The sequence below is a fragment of the Patella vulgata genome, chromosome 8, assembly GCF_932274485.2.
Source record: "Patella vulgata chromosome 8, xgPatVulg1.2, whole genome shotgun sequence".
Lineage (NCBI taxonomy): Eukaryota > Metazoa > Mollusca > Gastropoda > Patellidae > Patella > Patella vulgata.
Genome location: NC_065886.2, coordinates 2253303 through 2274262, shown reverse-complemented (window position 1 = coordinate 2274262; position 20960 = coordinate 2253303). Strand labels below are relative to the sequence as shown.

The following is a 20960-nucleotide window of genomic DNA, read 5'->3' as shown; positions in this document are numbered from 1 at the left end:
TACTAAACGAGAAAAGGCCATTTGTGACCCCGAATCCCTCAACCTGGAAGTACAACACCTTAAGGACGTCTTCATCCAACACAACGACATTTTAGAACATATGGTAAACATCTTCTTTTCCCCAGTGTATTTTTTTTTCTATCCGCACTGATGACGCCAAATATCAGTCAGCTGGACCTGTTTTAACCTGGTTTTTTTATTATAACAAACGGAGAAGATGACCCGCCGTCTCGTCTCACGACAGCGATTTTATGAGTGTGTTTTAATGTGACTTTTTGATATACAAGGACTTTTTTATTCTTGTGTTTTTACCAATTTTAAGGTGACTTTTGATTGTTTGTTTTTTTTACCAGTTTTCAATCCATTAAGTGTAAATAATTTAATTAAATCAACCTGTCTATAATATCACATTTAATGTATTATCGTTCATCTAAAAAGATCACATTATCGATCATTAGTGATAATATTGATTATTTCACAAAATCTAAAATCTAGAAAATAAAATTCAGCTGTTATTAAAAATATGTTTATATTGTTATATCCATTATATCCGTATAACATGTGCCGACATTTCTACTGTCTAATATTGTTACATCCGTATAACAGGCTTTCATCGAAGACTGTCTAATATTGTATGGAATCTAGTAGTTACCATGGTTACCACTCTTTGGTTAGAATATAGATATCAAAGTTACCTGTACCTATCTATTGTATAGAAACAGGTTGATTCTAGTTATCACCATGGTTATCAATCTATCTAATTGTTAGAAATACGTGAACCACCTCCTTTAAAACCAATAGTAATAACAATGATCATGTTTTCTGTTTGTTTACCATAACTATCGAAACCTACGTTTATGGATTATTCTCTATCGGCATCTTTTTTCCACGTTTAATTCTCTCAATGATCTCACATTAGGTCTTCACATCAGCGGTTCTTGTTTCACTTGATAAAGATCAGTTTTAAGTTTTGTTGGTTTGTTTTGTTGTAGTTCAGTACAGAGTGGGTATACTTATTTGTTACTGTCTGTGGTAGTTCGGTACAGAGGGACTACACTAACGTAGTTGGTATCAGACCACCACTGATATCGCCATTGACTTATGTAAATTCTCGTCTCTTTCATGGAGCCACAAATGACAACGACTTGATCAAAAGCCTGTATGAGGTTAACCATGAAAATCTCGCGATACTAGCATACTAATCAATGTTTACCTGTACGAACGTAATTAACATATCTCTGTCATGGATATCAATTATACATTTAAACACTGTGCTTCAATTCTACTGGAAAAAAATGCACCATGCAAAAGGGCTAGGGGAGTGTATGTGTGTGTGTGGTGGAGGATGAATCGGGAAATTAAATTAGGAAATCAATTCGTGGGATACCTTATGAGGAGAATGTTGGGGGGGGGGGGTATTATTGGTGGTCTGTGTCCAGTGCACGTGTAAAGAATCACACAAGAGAAATCGACAGCCCAAACATATAATTATTTGACCCATTGGCTAGTCGTAATCGTCCACTGTGCTGTACAGTCCCGGCCCTGTAGTGATACAGACTTCACTCAACATAAAAAACGAACTAACATTAACTGAAGAAAAGGGGGGGATATTTCCCAAACGCTGTATCATACTGGTGGTATCAGGTGGTATCAGGTGGTATCAGGTAGTGTCAGCACAGTTGTTTTGATTCCTATATATTCTGGCAACATGCAAGTAAATACAACCACAGAATAACTGTAAAAATGATGATCGTTTAAAAATACACTCTTGACTATTGTACAGAGGTACATCTTCAGTCTACGGGTTGTTTTGTTTTAAAATTTAAACAGCTCTCTTATATGGAAGACAAAACAGCTCTGCACACACCCACACACACTCCCACCAAGATTAAAAAGATCTAAGAAACAAATTTCAACGTGAAATCATTTCCCCCCAATTCCAAGCACCCCATTCTTCCATACACGCACATCCGCAACCCACCACGCCCACCTCTCCAAAAATCAAAACAGTTGTCCGAGGGCATCATCTACACTTATTTAGAGATGGACAGTCCTAGAAATTATGTTTTTTTATACATAACATGATCATCATTTATGTCAACATAATCACATTTTCCCCCGATTGTAGACATTGGATCCCGCACCCCCATATCCATATCTCGAAAACGCCCCATCAAACGCCTGATCACCACACCGCTCGGATTGCGACCCCCCCCCCCCACCACACACACACCTTGAGCCACCGGACTAGTACACATTGGTGTGCACGTAAAACAATACTTGGCGACTGGAATTCGATATAATAGTTGGTGGCGTAAGTCCGTCTTTAATACCCCCCGTAGATGCAGAAAAGTGGGGTGTTGAACCACAAATTTATTGCTCTTCTAATCATAACAGTGTGTTCTGTTTTCCTGTGACAGACGAAGATGGTTGTTGGGGGGAGGGGACGTATCGTTCATTCGATACAAATAATGGTTCAATTTTAATTTAATAGACAGGGAGTTGTGGGGGAGAGGTTACACTGAACAATCCCAAGTAATTTTTCGGACAACAAAACCGGCACCGAACCCGTGATGTCGTGGTTAGTGCGCCAGCAGCTTACGGTCTGAGCGAGCACTGTGACCCCAACAATTAAATATTATAATGAATACATTAAACCAAGGGAGACAAACCGAACGCTTGTGTATTGATTGACGTGCACGAAAAAGAACCCTTGACAGTTGGAATTGGACATAAGAATTCTGAACAAATGAACAACAAACATTAAAATAAGATGTGAATTTCATTTATTATTTATTAGATTATTTCTATATAATATTGTATATTTGAATCCAATTATCCAGGCTGAAAGAGAATAAAATGGTTGTTTAAAATTAACCATTTACATTTGAATTCAGTTAGAATTTGACATAAGAATTCTAAAACAATTAAACAACAGACAAGCATTCAAATAAGATGTCAGTTTCATTTATCATATATTTTTTATATTTCTTCAAGATAGTATTGTAAAGTAAATTTGAATTTAGTTGGCTGCAGAAGCTACGCTAGCTGATTTTGGTCGTAAAGTTTGTATAATTCCGATGTAGTTTATTATTGAAAGAGAATAAAATGGTCGTTTAACGTATCGCTCATATTTTATTGGGGTAACTTAGGACTAGAAAAAGGTTGGGTTACCTCTGTAATCTTAGAAACTCTCAATGAGTTCAAATAATACCACCATTAGATTTTATCTAAGTAATAGTGGTTAAAGATAAACCACCAGACAAGGCCTGCTTGTCTGCCTGCTGCCCCTCTCTCTCTCTCTCTCTCTCTCTCTCTCTATTTCTCTCTCTCTCTCTCTCATCAGTTTTCCCAGGTTTCACACAGTACTTACCATACACTTTGGACCTGAGGTGGTTTCAGTGCACTCGTCACAAACGTCACAGACGATGCCTGCACATTTACATTCTCCCCCATCACATGTTAAGGGCAAAATACAATCGGGGTTACAATCTAAAATATAAAAAGAGAATTTAAAATTTAACTTATCTGGGTAAATTTCCACCATGATAAGAAATATTTTATATACACTTTGTACACTGTGATAATTCTCTTGAAACCAAAAACAAGCCTCGGGATTTTCCGGCGGGGTTTCACCTTGTCAGAGTCAAGTGCCGTGGTTTCGATCACATAGTTGTACGTACGTAACAAGGAGTTGAGTCGCCTGTCCAACTTCGTGTGATTTCTCCAGTTTCCACACACAGCCAAGGACCTCTACGCGCAAGCGAATTATTGAAAAATAATTAAACCATTATGTTTTTGTCGAGTAGACGTTAATCACTCTCTCTTTCACAAACAGTACTTACTGTCTGTACAACTGGCACCATCACCAGTTCCAGTGCAGGTTTGATCAACGTCACAGATGGTGCCGTTACAATTACACACTCCCATATCACACGTTAGGGGCCCAGTACATACTACGTCTTCACACGGATCTAAAATATAAAAAGACAATTTAAGATAGTTGGATGAACTTCCATCATGATAGCTACTTAAATAAATTAATTTTACCATGACTTTCCACCATGATACACACCTAATAGGATACTCGATTGAACGTTCAGGAATTGAATTCTCACAATTCCAAAAATAGCGACAATCGAGTGAAACGGGCGATGTCCGGCTACAGCGCATGCTTTGATTGTATCAAAAAACACAACAACCAACCGTTACAGTTTTGTTTAATTACGTCATGATTCTACTCACACCACCTCAGTTGTCTGGACAGATCGGGCTGTCACGTGACTAAATTTCACGTCACTCGATTGCAACTCGTATCAATTCGGCATGTTCCGGGCGGACATTCGAGTATCCCCACTGACTCTGCCGTGACAAGTCTCTTGAAAACAAAAGCTATCCTCTTGAAATGTTTTCTAGTGTGGGGGGGGGGGAACCCCGCGCGCACGCTGTCGTAAGTCCGCGATCCCTGTGTCTTTGGTTGATTGCCCATCAGTCCGCCCACCGAAAGCCGGGCTTCGCACTCCCAAGTGGGGGCAGCACGCCCCCCCCCCCTTTCTGAAAATGAAGACAGGCCGCCATTAATTTCTCAATGGACTGTTATATTAATTCTGGTCCGTTGACTGGCTCCATCTTTTCCCTAAATTCCCATTGGGTTCAAAGCTTTCTACCACAAATGGAGCAACATCTGGTAACCTCTTGCTCAAAGCATGTATGAGGTTCAACATAGAAATTTGTAGATACACAGATTGGCAGTAGCTTACAAATAAACATGCAAATGTCTGCACTACATTTCAACATAACTAACCGCTTAACTCTCTTATCTGTCCGCCTCAAAACCATGAATATTGACCGAAAACCTTGCAGTAAATATATATTCAACCACGTTTTTTCGATTCTACACCAAAAGGTCAACATAAAGCGTCGTGCGGAAGAGCGAAAAGGGAAATGGTACAGAACAACATTTTTTTTCGTTACAAACCGCCAACCAAACAAATAGCAAAGTAGCTGATGGTGTTGTACCCGAGTCTAGTAGGTAATATACCTGGTCAAACCGGCCCAGTTATGTCTATCTATAAATCATGGTTGTGTTGAGGGAAGGGGTCAGCCATGTCTATCTATGGTATGGGAAGACCCAGGACCCATAAAGAATTTAACGTTCCAGCGTAGTTTGGGGACACATTTTAGTTTTGGAATGATGAATCGGTAAGATTGCCACATAATAAATTTGTTCATAAGCTAAATTACCCAATTTACAGTCACGTTGCCAGGTTTTAGTAACTGGTTAAAAAATCACATTGCGACACCTGTTCAGTTATGACTAGCCAGGAACCATGGCATGCTTAAAATACCTAGTATAATCTGGAACCAAGACAAATCGGATAACACGTAAACCTGTCAAGCCTGCCCCTGCGTTAAGATGTCCCTGGAAGCAAGACAACCCGATTGAAGAGTCAAATTGCAACACCGAATCAGTCATGACTCGCCAGAAACCATTGAGGTGTTAAGAATAGTGTGATTCATCTGACCACCTTCAGAATGTGGTAACACAACTACAAAATTTCAGGACTCTCGTGGTTTTAATAATATGGATACAAAAATTTCTTACCACAGCATCTCTCACAAACACCCGCATTCTTTACTCTTCGGCAGCTGGCGTTTCTCAAAGCTGCTCTCGGTCTCCCATAACGGCGATTATTACGATTATGCCGACGACGACCGTTCCTACTGGCATTAGCAACAATCATAACTACAGCAACCAAGAGAACAACTGTCAGCAAAAAACGCATGTTGGTAAATTTTCAGATTCACGACTACAGAGTAGAGAAATCAGAAAGGTAAATGAATAATTCAGAGATATTCATGTCTTTTATACACATTCAAAGGTAGACAGCTGCTGACAGATTTTAGAAATATAGAAAAATTTACAAGCTTCTGGAATGTAGACACGATGTTTTGACAATTTCTATGAAAACATCCACGTCATTCATCGATTTTTTAAAAATAGTTACACGTGGCTTAATTTCTGCCCTAACCGATGTCGTGTGTATTGTAGCTTGGTGAGCTATTGAGTTCTTATTTTTTTCACTTGGAAATAATTTGAGAATTCATTAATCCCGTTGCATCACTATTATTTTCTGTATCCTCATGAATCACTCTGGGGATCTATCGCGTTCTTGTAATCACTGTAACAAATGAACTCTGGACTATATAGCTTACACAATGGGAGACCAGAAATACCGGTCAAAACAGATCAGGTTATCGACCACAGATGTAACCAGATCATGCACTAAAAACTTTGCTGAATCGCTTATTTGTGACATATTAAGTTTTATTCTCATTTATTGTAAAGATTGATTAGTTAGATAACAAATAAATATGTATTAATGATAATAATAACAATTTATTCATTTATAAGGCGACCAAATTCCAGTTAAAAGCTGCTGGTAAGCGCCAATACAATAACAACAAGTACATATAAAAAGGAAAATATAAATTATTAATAAAAAACAAAGTTTTCAATAAATATCCTTAACAGTGAATATTAAAGATAATAAAATTAGATGAATAAGATGAGGAGCTGGTCGCTCGTGCTATATAAGTTCCAGATAGATTTAGGAAAATTGAATTTCATGAAAATATCATTCAAATTTTATTCTGTGCGAATTTATGAGTGTTTGAATTTTGGACATGCGACCCAACTCCTTGTAACGTACAACCGGGGAATTGAAACCACGCCAGTTGACTCAATGACAGACCTCATGAGAGAGAAAGATGGGGTTTAACGTCCACTAGACAGAAACTAGATCATTTCTGGACAGACATATGGTTCAATTTTTATTTCAATAATTCGCTTGCAGTGGGAGAAAACCAGAGGACTCGAAGAAAAAGCCCGAAGTTAGGTAGGACATACACTTGCTAGATATTACTCTGATTGTAAGAAAAATCACGTGTTTTGCCTGTAGACTCTTTAACGCATACTGATTGCTTATATCCTGACTTAATTTCATTACAGGGCTTATTATTTGGTTATGCCCATGTTTTTATATAGAATGTAGCAGCAATAAGTCCCATGAAATATTTTGCCCTATAGACCCACAAAACCATAGCCCGACCCTCGGTATAAGAAGACGAATCTACTTTAAAAAGAGTCTGTAATTTTCAAGTGAATTTTAATCTTGTGTAAATTATCAGGGTTATGAGAAGAAGAAACTTATCACTAATGTTCACATATAGTCAGTAGCGTATTGATGTACTAGCACACATGAGCAGCTTAATGCATGTACATATAATGTATACTATGACGCAGCTGGACACATAGTCAAATAATATGAAATGTTGATATTCAAGTAAATAGACAATAATTTTCTATGTTACAAGTTATATTCCATATCTCGAAAAATTGTGACAAGTGTCATGTGAAGAGCGGAGAATATATATACTCTCGGATTTCATTGCTTGCGGTGTGAGTACAGCACACTGTGGGTTTTTTTTGTTAAATTGTATTGGCTGTATTGGTTTTACATCGAGTTTCTATGCATCGTCTATCTGATCTGCTGAAATTGGTTTGTTGTGGTCTCACCCTTGTACATTCCGAAATGAAATAAATTCCCGTTTATCTCTCCCATAACTATATTCCCCCCAATCTCGTCCTCCCTATCCTCATCTCTCTCTCTCTCTCTCTCTCTCTCTCTCTCTCTATCTCGTCCTCCCTATCCTCATCTCTCTCTCTCTCTCTCTCTCTCTCTCTCTCTCTCGTCCTCCCTATCCTCGTCTCTCTCTCTCTCTCTATCTCGTCCTCCCTATCCTCATCTCTCTCTCTCTCTCTCCCTCTCTCTCTCTCTCTATCTCGTCCTCCCTATCCTCATCTCTCTCTCTCTCTCTCTCTCTCTCTCTCTCTCTCTCTCTCTCGTCCTCCCTATCCTCGTCTCTCTCTCTCTCTCTCTCTATCTCGTCCTCCCTATCCTCATCTCTCTCTCTCTCTCTCTCTCTCTCTCTCTCTCTCTCTCTCTCTCTCTCTCTCTCGTCCGCCCTATCCTCATCTCTCTCTCTCTCTCTCTCTCTCTCTCTCTCTCTCTCTCTCTCTCTCTCTATCTCGTCCTCCCTATCCTCATCTCTCTCTCCCTCTCTCTCTCTCTCTCTCTCTCTCTCCCTCTCTCTCTCTCTCTATCTCGTCCTCCCTATCCTCATCTCTCTCTCTCTCTCTCTCTCTCTCTCTCTCTCTCTCTCTCTCTCTCTATCTCGTCCTCCCTATCCTCATCTCTCTCTCTCCCTCTCTCTCTCTCTCTCTCTCTCTCGTCCTGTCTCTTCCTCTCAACCCCTCCCTCTCTATAAATCTATTCCCCTCTATCTCCTCTTCATCTCTATCCCTCATCTCTCTTGCTTCCTATTGCTGCAAATTCTTCCAGTCTCTATTCTTCTGTCTCTCATTTCTTCTTCTGTATCTCCATCCCTCTCTTCATCTAAACCTCCCCCCCCCCCTCGTCTTCCCTCTTTCTATTCCTGTATATCTCCCACTGTCTCCATCCCTCTCTTCATCTAAACCTCCCCCCCCCCCTCGTCTTCCCTCTTCCTATTCCTGTATATCTCCCACTGTCTCCATCCCTCTCTTCATCTAAACCTCCCCCCCCCCCTCGTCTTCCCTCTTCCTATTCCTGTATATCTCCCACTGTCTCCATCCCTCTCTTCATCTAAACCTCCCCCCCCCTCGTCTTCCCTCTTCCTATTCCTGTATATCTCCCACTGTCTCCATCCCTCTCTTCATCTAAACCTCCCCCCCCCCTCGTCTTCCCTCTTCCTATTCCTGTATATCTCCCACTGTCTCTATCCCTCTCTTCATCTAAACCTCTCCCCCCCCTCGTCTTCCCTCTTCCTATTCCTGTATATCTCCCACTGTCTCTATTCCTCTCTTTCTCTCATTTCTTCTTCTGTATCTCCATCCCTCTCTTCATCTAAACCTCCCCCCCCCCTCATCTTCCCTCTTCCTATTCCTGTATATCTCCCACTGTCTCCATCCCTCTCTTCATCTAAACCTCCCCCCCCCCCCTCGTCTTCCCTCTTCCTATTCCTGTATATCTCCCACTGTCTCTATCCCTCTCTTCCTCTACCCCCCCCCCTCGTCTTCCCTCTTCCTATTCCTGTATATCTCCCACTGTCTCTATCCCTCTCTTCATCTAAACCTCCCCCCCCCTCGTCTTCCCTCTTCCTATTCCTGTATATCTCCCACTGTCTCTATCCCTCTCTTCCTCTACCCCCCCCCCTCGTCTTCCCTCTTCCTATTCCTGTATATCTCCCACTGTCTCTATCCCTCTCTTCCTCTACCCCCCCCCCCCTCGTCTTCCCTCTTCCTATTCCTGTATATCTCCCACTGTCTCTATCCCTCTCTTCCTCTACCCCCCCCCCCCTCGTCTTCCCTCTTCCTATTCCTGTATATCTCCCACTGTCTCTATCCCTCTCTTCCTCTACCCCCCCCCCTCGTCTTCCCTCTTCCTATTCCTGTATATCTCCCACTGTCTCTATCCCTCTCTTCATCTACCCCCCCCCCTCGTCTTCCCTCTTCCTATTCCTGTATATCTCCCACTGTCTCCATCCCTCTCTTCCTCTACCCCTCCCCCCCTCGTCTTCCCTCTTCCTATTCCTGTATATCTCCCACTGTCTCCATCCCTCTCTTCATCTAAACCTCCCCCCCCCCTCGTCTTCCCTCTTCCTATTCCTGTATATCTCCCACTGTCTCTATCCCTCTCTTCATCTAAACCTCTCCCCCCCCCCTAGTCTTCCCTCTTCCTATTCCTGTATATCTCCCACTGTCTCTATTCCTTTCTGTCTCTCATTTATTCTTCTGTATCTCCATCCCTCTCTTCCTCTAAACCTCTCCTCTTTCTCTTCTGTATCTCCATCCCTCTCTTCATCTACCCCCCCCCCCTCGTCTTCCCTCTTCCTATTCCTGTATATCTCCCACTGTCTCTATCCCTCTCTTCATCTAAACCTCTCCCCCCCCCCCCTCGTCTTCCCTCTTCCTATTCCTGTATATCTCCCACTGTCTCTATTCCTCTCTGTCGCTCATTTATTCTTCTGTATCCCTATCCCGCTCGTCTCTACCTTCCTATTTCTCCACCCTTTGTCTCTACCCCCCTCTATCTATCATTTCGTCTTCTGTATCATTATCCAACTCATCCCTACCTTCCTACTGTTCACCTCCCCATCTATATCGTTCTCTCTCTCTCTCCTCTCTCTACAATCAACCACAACTAAAAGATAACTCTGAACTCTCTGTTATGGAGCCTCCACATGCCCTGATGACAGCTTCCGTCATTCGTTTAATCCGTAAGCCTCCTTCCTTTCTTTATCTCCTCTCTCCTTCCTTTCTTTATCTCCTCTCTCCTTCCTTTCTATCTCTCCTCTCTCCTTCCTTTCTATCTCCTCTCTCCTTCCTTTCTATCTCCTCTCTCCCTCCTTTCTATCTCCTCTCCCCTTCCTTTATATCTCCTCTCTCCCTCCTTTCTATCTCCTCTCCCCTTCCTTTCTATCTCCTCTCTCCTTCCTTTCTATCTCCTCTCCCCTTCCTTTCTATCTCCTCTCTCCCTCCTTTCTATCTCCTCTCCCCTTCCTTTCTATCTCCTCTCTCCTTCCTTTCTATCTCTCCTCTCTCCTTCCTTTCTATCTCTCCTCTCTCCTTCCTTTCTATCTCTCATCTATCTGACCCCCCTCCCCACCTCACTTCATCTCAGATATACTACTTTTTAAGCCCAAAACTGTTCAACTGGTTTTCAAGCCCATGTGTTATGGAATTATCTAACTTTAAGTTTAAGATGTTGTACATTTCTATATTCGTTCAAACAACAACTTAAACAAAATTATTTGAACAAGCTTTTAACTAACTCTGTATATAAACATTTAACATGCTATATAATATGTTGTATATAATCTGTTTATTATCTTCCTCTCTCACTCTTTCATTCTTCTTTCTATCTATCTATCTTTCTATCTATCTTCATCTCTCTCTCTCCGTCCCCTGTTAGGATTTGACTGAATGTTTGACACTGCCTCTCCACCCTCCACCTCCCGACCCCCACCACGGCTGAAAACCCTTACGCGAATACGTAGTATTGTACCATATGTTAGTTCCAAAATATCTCTCTCTCTCTCTCTCTCTCTCTCTCTCTCTCCCTCCCTCTTCCCCAATCTATAAAGCATTTGATTTGACACCCTCTAAAAGAGATTATATGAACCTTGACCCGACACGTATAAACAGAATGCAATCACTATAGCTTGATAAACTTATTGATTATTTGAAAATACCAAACTAAATTTAACATGAAGTTTTACATGTATTTACTTGTATTTTGTTACATTAAAACAACAATATGTTACCAAACCATGTAGTTTGATTCTGTTGACGTCCACATTGAATCATACTGGTGGAATTTTCCATAAAGAATTTCACTTATTATATCAGAAATTAATTTTTCTAAATTAGGACGATAAACACCATTTCTTTTCTATTTCAAGATAAAAAGAGATTATCTTCTATAAAACTAACAGGGAGTTCTTTAACGACACAAGTTTTTCTAAAGTTAAGTTCCATATTGTAGATAAAATATCCTGTAATATTACGAAATGACAAGACAACTCTTTCTATATTTGGGAAGTTACTCTTCAGTACCATCAACTCTATTCCTGGTTTCACTCCACTGCTAAAGATCCTTTCGAGCAAGTGAATTATTGATATGAAATTGAAAGTACGTTAGTTCCGAAATGGGCTAGTTTGTATCGGGTGAACGTTAAATCACATCTCTATCTTTCCTCTACCTCTCTATCATCATTTATCTTATTTTCTTTTCTCTACCCCCCCCCCCCAGCCCCTTTCCCCTGCTTCTTCCAAACTTTCGACTTAAAGGCTCTATTTACATAGTTAAAATTGATTATTTAAAGTAATCAAGGAATAGCCTAAGTTTGCTTGTGTTAACAGCCAGGATTATTATTCCAGTTAATATGAAAACCTGGTCGGGAGAAGAAATATTGAATGTGAGATGTGCATCAGAAACTATACTTTTTGAGGTTGATGAATAAAGTAATCGACATATATATGTATTTCAACCAATATTTGTATTTTTCAAAAACTATAACCTTACGAATATATTTTAAAGATTCTAAAATATTTTATTTTCTCCAAATTGTTACAAATTTGACATTTGAGGGAATCCATCGTTAGGTTCAATATGTTGTTAGTCTCCAGTGAAATTGCGTTTGTGTTAAATTCAAAAAGAATAAACTAAAGGTTAATTACAAAGCATTTTGTTTTATCAAAACCAATTCTTACTGCATTTTGAAAATGGGAACCCCCACCCATGGAACACCCAATATTACATATGGACCGGTGTGCTACAGTTTCACGAATTTAAAGGAGAGGTCAGACAAATCACAATCCAAACCACAACAGTCAAAAGTAAATCTTACCTTATCTCAAGTTATATTTACAAGTTAGACTAATCAACTATGATTCCTTATTGTGTTTATTGATTTACATGCTTAATTACAACTAATATTTACAGCTAATGTTTTATCTGTCTTTGTCATTTCACACATTTGACGTTTTACATTTAACATTGGCTGTAGGGGTATTTTGACTTTATCATTACCGGTAGTTGGACTTTGTACATTGTACTTTTTCCATACAATCAAAGGGCGTTTAATTTTGGCAGCGATACCCTTCCATAAATCAACTATGGTTCCTTATTGTGTTTATTGATTTATATGCTTAATTACAACTAATATTTACAGCTAATGTTTTATCTGTCTTTGTCATTTTACACATTTGACCTTTTACATTTAACTTTGGCCCTTGACTTTATCGTTACCGGTAGTTGGACTTTGTACATATTTTGATGTATACTTAACAGCAAAAAAAAAAACGTCAGTACGATTTCAAAATCAGAGAGGCACTTTAATCAAATCATTCTAGAAAACGACTTACTAAATGAATCAAAGCAATTTTTTGTGAACAGTATGTTGACACATATAGTGATTAATTCATCACAATTCCAAGACATTACGAGAAGGTTTAGAGTCTGTAAACAGTCTATACATCAGTATCTGGTGTGTCCACAGGACCAAATGACTGATAAACGCCACTGTCACCTACACTCTCAGAAAAGACTGGCGCAATCCATTGGCTGTGTTTGGTCTCGGTACGACGTTATTAAGTCTCCTCTGAATTTCATCCCAAAGATGTTCAATCGGGATTAAGTCCGGACTAAGGGATGGGCAGTGCATAAAGTTGACACCGTTCTGCTGTAGAAAGTCCCGAGTAACTCTGGTGGTGTCGGCACGGGCGTTGTCATGCTGTGAAACGTTGTTTCGATGACGTGCGAAATGTGGTATGACGTGGGGTCTGAGAGCTTGATCGATGTAGCGCACTGCTGTGATGCCGCCTCCTCTCCCTGGACCAAGGTTTTGGAACACCACAGGACCCACTCTCTGGTCAAGGCCGATTCTACCCCAAATCATTATGCTTGGACCTACACATGTGTCTCGTTCCATGACACATTGGTCATCTGCCATCTGCAGTTGATATGCAATACCGACTCTCATTTGTGAACAGAACAGTTCTCCATTGCCTGTGTCGCCAGTTCTGGTGCTGTTGGGCGAACTATAGACGTTCGCGTCGATGACGAGGGGTGGGGATCTGTCCACGGTAAGGTCTACGGCAGTGGATGTTCTCTCTGGTGAGACTTTGGCGCACTGTATCGGTACTGATGGGTCATCCGTGTGTTCCCACTGTCTGACGTCCTGTCTCAGATGCCTGTGTGAGGGGATTCTGCACGTGCTGTCGCACATCATGGCGATCTTGTCGCCTTGTGGTAACCCTTTGTCTACCAGTTCGGGGGCTATCATCCGTGGTGTTGGTGGCCCGAAAGCGTTGCTGAAGTCTGTAGATGGTCCGAACATTGACCTGGAAGTGATTGGCAACAGCTTGGGCAGTGTGGCCAGCGTCGAGTCTTCCAAGCGCCTGGTTCCTCTGAGCTGTCGTGAGTCGTGGCATGCTGCTGACGTTGTAGTGATAATGATTCAACCAGGTATGGAGGTGCATATTATAGAGCTGGTCCAGGGGAACATCACGTGCAGCATGAGTTACATGAAAATCATGGAGAACTCATTACCATCCCAGAAGTCAGGTTGCGTTTTTGAGAACATTTTCTGGGTTCAATTCTGTGTTTGGGAAGGAGCCGTATTGCTCAGGTAAAGTTGGAGATGTGGTCACAAATATACAATAAAAACATTTGGCATACTGTATGCAATGCGTCTATTCAGAGTAACATACCAATCTGACGTTTCTTTTGCTGCATAGTATACATGTAATTACTTATTTAAATTAACTAATTGCTTTAAAGTGGATAAGTTAATCTTTACTCCGACCCCCGATCGTTCTAATCTGAACGCACTGTCTTATCTATTTCCCTTTTTCTGAACATCTATTTGATTTAGTATGTACCTATATTTGAGTTAGGTCTCAGTAATGTAAATATGTTAATTTATATCATATTTTGTATTATATGTTTAACTCTTGTCATGTATATGTTCAAATATTTCTAGTTTATTTATTATTAAGATATTAAGTTGGTGATAGCGACTGAGTATAAATATAAGAGATGAAATACGGACAATTATGTTCATTCGTTAATAAACCCAGCCCCACGTCAAATAATTGGTAATTCTGTTTCTTATAGGTGAGTTAGTCTATAATTGTGGTGCCTAATAATTCATTTAGTAGTTTATTTTATTATGATGTGAAATAGTTTACTACTTTTATTCACATAGTATGATAATACGTTATATTCGCTTATTGATTAATGTTTGTTTCTTTTATGCATAATATGATAATGTGAAATAGCTTACAATTACACTTGGTTACATAATATATGCTAAAATTATATATATAATTATTCCTTAATAGATAATTTGTAATTGATGTTTTAATTATGATTTCAATATGTCTTTATTTGCACGTTCATTCGTTAATAAACCCAGTTCGATGTCAAATAATTAGTACTTATGTTTCTTATAGATTAAAGCTCCTTGAATAATAAATATTGTGAGAGCGCTGTGCTTCGACGTATTAGAGCTACGCACCCCCAGCATAAGAAGTCCTAACATACGTCAGGATAATACAACAGAGCCTGCTCGCATATATATATACATCAGAAAAGGTCCTGTCAGATAACATCTTTTAAGAGCAGAACACATAAAACGGCAGATTTCGCGAGATGTACACCATGGCGGTGGTGGTGGTGGGGGGGGGGGGGTAAATAGTTTGATGAAATAGATTGCATTCAAGTAGGAATTGTTAGCACGTGCTAAAGACCCCTACGCGCAAGCGAATTATTGAAATAAAATTAAACCATATGTTAGTCCCGAAATAAAATGACCTGGTTTGTGTCGAGTGGGCGTTAAACCCCATTTCTCTCTATATATTAGTGGTTCTTGGTGGTTGTGATAATATAGATTTACATGCATCTGTGGTAAGTTTATATAAACCCACCACAAACCACTATTATCAAACCACTAATGTGCTCAACTTTGCTCCATTTAGACACATTAAATGTTTTGCTATGTACATGTTAACTCCCCTATATCTCGCTCCCATAGATACTAATCGATTTCACAACCACATCATAGAGTTTTATTAACACATCAGTAGGGACATGGTGAAAAGAATATAGACCAACTTTCCTTCTTAAACTAAACCAAGCTCATTTAGCTTTTTTTACAAGGTCCGAGACTGCTAGTTTAAAAGATGAATTATTGCATATCTTGATTCCCAGGTAGACGTAAGACGGTACAACTTCAAGTTTGAAATCACGGAAAAAGTATTTGTTAAGAATGGTTTTCTTTAGCTTAGGTTTATTGATAAACAACATTATTTTAGATTTGTCTGTATTAAGGTTGAATTTCTAGTCATCGCAAAACTTCTCATGATATTGAAGACTATTTTGAATTCCAATGGGGGAAGTGGATAAACGTACCAGATTATCAGCAAAAATTAAATGAGGTACAGCAATATTATGGAGTGTAGGGGCATAGATATTCGTTACTTTCTGATATGTTTGGAGGTCACTGACATAAACGTTGAACAGGGTGGGCTAAGAACACACCCCTGTTTAACCCCCATGCAAGAATTGATAGGTTCTGAAAGACCTTCACGAGTTTTTAACAATATATTTAGTTCTGTCATATACTGAGGTTAATAGATTTAATATATTGCCATTTATGTTATTATTTAATAATTTGAAAAAATAGTCCCTTTCTCCACATTGTGTCAAATGCCTTACCAAAATCAACAAAGCAAAGGAATTTATTTTCATGTTTTTAAACTTGCTAATTACTGTTTTAAGAATCATAATGTTATCAGAAATCTCGGCGATGTCCAAATTGGGCCTGATCAAGGATGTCATTCTCTTTCAAATAGTTAGATATTCGAGCGTTTATAATAGACAGGAAAGATTTGCTTAGACAGCTGTCAAGTGCTATACCCCTATAATTTCCCGGGTCCATTACAGGACCTTTTTTGTATATGGGTGCTATGTAAGAATCTTGCCATGCTGTTGAAATGTTCCTGTGGATAAAATTAAATTGAAAAGTTTTAAGTAATTATCTATCATTAAGTCTTGAAATACAATTCGCATTTCATATAGGATGAGATCGGGGCCATTAGATTTACTTTTCTTGAGTTTCTTAAAGGCTTCGCGTACTTCTTGTGTCGTGATTTCCCCATTTCGTTTGTCTTTATTGTTGAAGTACGGTGAAGATTATTAATGCGGTTGTCGATATCATTATCTCTAGCATCAGAATCATTTTTATTTTTGAATAAAGAGGTAAAATGATGTTGCCAAGTATCTACTAGAATATCGCTACTTTCATTTTTCTTATCGTTGTAAAGTAGAGAATTAATTAGAATCTAATATTCTTTGGGGTCATTTCATTCCAAATCATTTAGTTTTGTTAAAATCGTACTTTTGAACTTAATGAGTTTTTTGTAGTTCTTTTTTTTTCCTTGCGTAATATACCTGACGAAGTTGAGCGTCGAATGTTTTTTTTTTATTGAAAGCACGTTGAACAGACAGCATATCAGATCGAAGTGTATTACAATCCCGGTTGAACCATTTTCTTTGATCAAGTTTTGGTTTAGCAAGTTTGACACAAGACTAGCAGCATTTAACAGAAAATCACTTAGGTCAGTCGTTGCATTTTGTATATCGGGTTATAGTCCTTTTTATGCCAAATAGGAGAGTCTTTTGGAGGTATGTAAACAGATGCGACATACATATCAGAAGGGAGCCTAAAGACTGTTTTTATTTTTATTGAAACCGTATTTTGTCCCCATCTTGTGTATCAAGAATACTTATCCCATGTTTTAGTTCTTCCTTAACATAAATTGCGCACCCCAACCCCCGCCCCTTTCTACTGAAAATATAGCCATTTTAACCGCTCAAAGCCTCTTTGAAATTTCTTTCATTTTCCTGTTCACACATGGTCAAAGTCTCAAGGAAACATATAATGTCTAAATGTGAAACAGATCTTTGCAGGTCAGATAAATGTTGGGGGTTATTATTTTTTGATGGCAGACCTGATAACCCCGTTATCCTTCCGACTCAAAATCATGAATATTTACCAAAACCTGGCAGAAAATGTTAATTCAAACCCTCTTCGTCAACAAAAATGGGAATGCAAAAGGGGAGATAAGAGACGGAGAGAGAATTGCTATGAATAGACGAACTAGAATTTGTAGGTACGGAGATGGTGAAATTTAATGGTGGTCTGCCTCCTATATGCTTTTATAAGTTCATATATCATCGAAATTCTTTTTTTTATAGCTTCACATTTATTTTTGCAACATTATTATAATACAGAATCAAAAAAAAAAATACTGCAGAAATGGTGACCCTTTAACGTTATGTACTGTTTTGTATACTGGGTTGCAGCTCAGGTCCATGGGCCTTTTGTTCTAAAATTGAAGATTCTTTCTTAATTTTGTCAAAATGTGAGTTCTGTAAAACGACTTAAAGAGTTTCAAACAATTCACATCAAACATATTCAAAATATTGGAATATTTTTCAAAAATTGACTTTCTTTTACCTTTTTCTCAAAAATGGTCCATTTTTTACACTTTGTATGTCTCAAAATGCCAATATGTCCCTATTTCTTAAAAAGTCTGAGATGAAAGGCATTTATTTCTAGAAACCTTGGCCAGTATACAAGAATACAAGCTGCAAATTAGTTGCATTGAAGGTAACTGTAAGGAACTATAGTGAAACTTGTAAGCCCATCCCCTAAAAATGTTGCTGTGGTAACAAATCCAACTTGTGTCCACATAAGTAATACTGTTGATGGAATATGGCTAAAAGCCATGTTCTTCTATCCCTGGCTTATATACATACATATAAACACAGTTAGTTGTAAGAAGTATGAATTATTTATTGAAATTGATAAATGTAAAACAAATGCTGTATTCAGGTGATAACCAGCCACTCTAATAAAAGGGTCACAAAGCACTATTTTTTTTTAAAATGGGAATATGTCATTAATTAAAACACTTTAACAATCACAGGTATAAATATTTTGTGGAAGCAAGTTGTTTTAATTTTTACATCAATTTCCTGACCAAATGAAGTTGAAAAGGGAAGTTGTGACATAATTCATGGCATACAAGGAGTATGAAAAGGCTATTAATTAATATTTTATTGTTCTGTAAGTGCCACATTTTAAAAGATCACCACAAATAATAGATTTACATCCAAAGTATACAACATTAAGCTGGAAAAGACACATCTACCACATATCCATTTTGGGGTGTGGACTCATGTGGAAAAAAATGTCATAGGATTACATGTTTGACCATAAACAAAAAGTCTTAGAAATCCTTGAAAGCTTATATGTAACCATTTGTTTGTGCAAAATAAAATGCCCGGTTACAAATCAAGCACAAAATCCAATTAATGCTCAGTTGGGAGTCAATATATGTTCAATTGGATATCCAAATATCATGTTCAAGAAAAGGGGTCGGGTTGGGTGGGTGAAATAAAATGACGCCAGAGAAATTTAACCGCAAACACATAGACTTTACTTTCTCGAGAAGGGAATGCAACAATTTCGGGTTTTAAAAGATTAAAATTGTGGCTGATTTATGACAGGGTTGGGTGGGTGAAATAAAATGACGCCAGAGAAATTTAACCGCAAACACATAGACTTTACTTTCTCGAGAAGGGAATGCAACAATTTCGGGTTTTAAAAGATTAAAATTGTGGCTGATCTATGACACGCAAAAAATTACTAAGTCGAGCGCTCGAGATAGTTAAATAATTAGGTAACGCCCTAAACGACCGCCATACTTGTTTTCAATTTGCAGTGCAACAATGGCGATCGCTTTGGGCAAACAAACGCATAGACAGGCCACACCCACTTCCAGTAAACGCCGTATCAAGCAAGGTATCCACATCCGGTTACCTGTCAACTACCAATTACCTCCTGACTGAATGAGGTTTTTCACTATCAGCTCACAGAAAATATTATTGCTACATAATTATTATGCCTGATCAAGTACATATTATTTTTACTAATTAAATGAAAAAAATCATTGTTGTTCTACAAATTGAAAACGAGTATGGCGGTTGTTTTGGGCGTTAACTTTTTTTATTTTATTATTTCTGTAGTTTTGTAATCGGAGTTCAGCTTTAAGTCGAGCGCTCGAGATAATTAAGTCGAGCGCTCGAGATACTAAGTCGAGCGCTCGAGATAATACAATCGAACACGTCCCAACCGATGTTTTAAGGTGTATAATTTTGTGCATTATTTAATGATAAACTTGCAGAATAAAGATATTCATTTGTTCGTTTTTACAGCCCATCCAAAGCTGCATTGTCGGAGCGGACCCACCCCCCCCCCCCCCCCACACACACACACACACATACACTCACTCCATCCCATGCTCATCACCACCACTAAATATACCCGTTATATTTACCCCTTCCCAAGTGGGGAGTATATCGCATGTTATTATACGAAACAATAATTGTATATATCGAGGTTATAAAGTTTTGCTAGGAGAGACTGACACTTCCTCTTATCTAGAAGCTCAGGTCTGATCCAAGGTTATTTATTTCATATGTAGGAACTGATCATTGCCTAATTTACCCTGGCGCAAGTGGCGTGATCGTGCCCGGCTTCTAAGCTTTAGGTAATGACATACTTTATCACCAGTATGATTCTGACGTATACTATTACTCGTGTGATTATGACGTATACTTCATTACCTGTGAGATTATGACGTATATTTCATTACCTGTGTGATTATGACGTATACTTCATTACCTGTGTGACTATGACGTATACTTCATTACCTGTGTGATTATGACGTATTTTATATGAACTATAAGATTGTGACTTGGTTAATGTAAACCATTTTAATTGTAGCGGGAAATGTGTGTGGATGGTATGACACTAGAAATGAAAATGACATGAAATGGGGGTTTAACGTCCTACTGTTCTGCTCCTAACCTGGGCTAATGAAGACGGACACTAGAAATGAATATCACGGTAGTTATAAACACGAGTTTCCATCGGAACAATATCTAAATGATATATATAGTATATATGATAGTGATTTTAAGTAAGTACGACAAACCCAAACATCATGCTATATTCAACATTTAAACATTACTGTAACGTGTACATGTCACATTGGATGTAACACTTTTAACGACATATACATAAGATATATACACAAAAATATAAAAGTTTTTGAAAAAAGAACTACATTATTTGTCGATTACAAGCACTTTCGCTTATTTTATTATACTCTTCAGATAATTAACATTTTGAAATACAACAATGATTATGATGTCATAGCGTCATAGTAACACAGAGGGAACATAACTTTAATATCAAATCAGACAACAATAACTAGGCCT

The 20960-nt window shown here is 38.6% G+C and overlaps 1 long non-coding RNA gene across 1 annotated transcript; it reads right to left on the bottom strand.

Annotated features, from left to right (window-relative positions):
• Positions 1 to 2769: 2769 nt before the first annotated feature.
• On the bottom strand, positions 2770 to 5850 carry LOC126830226 (uncharacterized). The gene is made up of 4 exons (XR_007683765.2): positions 5606 to 5850; positions 3846 to 3974; positions 3374 to 3492; positions 2770 to 2844 (listed from the first exon to the last, which is right to left on the bottom strand). It is a non-coding gene; the product is annotated as an uncharacterized LOC126830226 (long non-coding RNA).
• Positions 5851 to 20960: the final 15110 nt, after the last annotated feature.